Genomic DNA, 737 nt, shown 5'->3' on the forward strand with positions numbered 1-737 from the left:
AATCCGGTGACTGAAACAATTCAATGAAAAATCGTATATTTCTACCCTCAAACCCGTGACCTTCCATCCTACATGCGTCAGTGAGAGCCAATCAAAACCTCAGGGACAATTAGCTGCTATTTCTTGCCTTTATGCAGAAGAGTTCATTTAGAGTAGCCATAGGAAGCCTTCTTTGGGCAGGGGCCGCATGAAATATGGTTCATCATCAGGTGGGCCGCACTATCAAAAATATTGATTTTTCTTTTTTTTTTTTAGACATACCATTCAGAAAATCTTGCAGGACGCAGCAACAGCCCCGCAGGCAGCAGGTTCCCCATGACTGCCTTAGAGAAACACACACGAAAAAAGTACACTCCATTAGCTTCTGGACAATTGAGAATCTGGTCCTTTCTCTGAGATAAGCAAGGGTTACACTGGGTGATCGCAAGAAGATGTTAGAAAAGGTGAATTCTGAAATTCCTACATAAGCTTTTGAACAAGGTCCATGTTCAAAGACGTAATCTTATTGTAAGGTACTTTTATCTATTAATGCGTTAAACTAGATTCGAACTTGATTCGGGTTTTTCAGTAAAGTTTAACGCTTGTGGTAGACCCACAGTATGACACGTTGAGTAAGAGTCTTTTATGATAGCCCCGGGACGACAAAAGCCTTGTGAGTAGATTTGGTTGACTGTCTGAAGGTACGTCGTATGTGTATATAAGTGTGTATATAAGTGTGTATATGTATGTATATATAT

General features: G+C 40.2%; 1 protein-coding gene across 3 annotated transcripts in view; it reads right to left on the bottom strand.

Moving 5' to 3' along the window:
• Nucleotides 1-737, bottom strand: part of LOC106873734 (carboxypeptidase D) — a 471,768-nt gene that overhangs the window by 466,754 nt on the left and 4,277 nt on the right. The window lies entirely within an intron of this gene.

The sequence above is a fragment of the Octopus bimaculoides genome, chromosome 16 (assembly GCF_001194135.2).
Source record: "Octopus bimaculoides isolate UCB-OBI-ISO-001 chromosome 16, ASM119413v2, whole genome shotgun sequence".
Classification (NCBI taxonomy): Eukaryota; Metazoa; Mollusca; class Cephalopoda; order Octopoda; family Octopodidae; genus Octopus; species Octopus bimaculoides.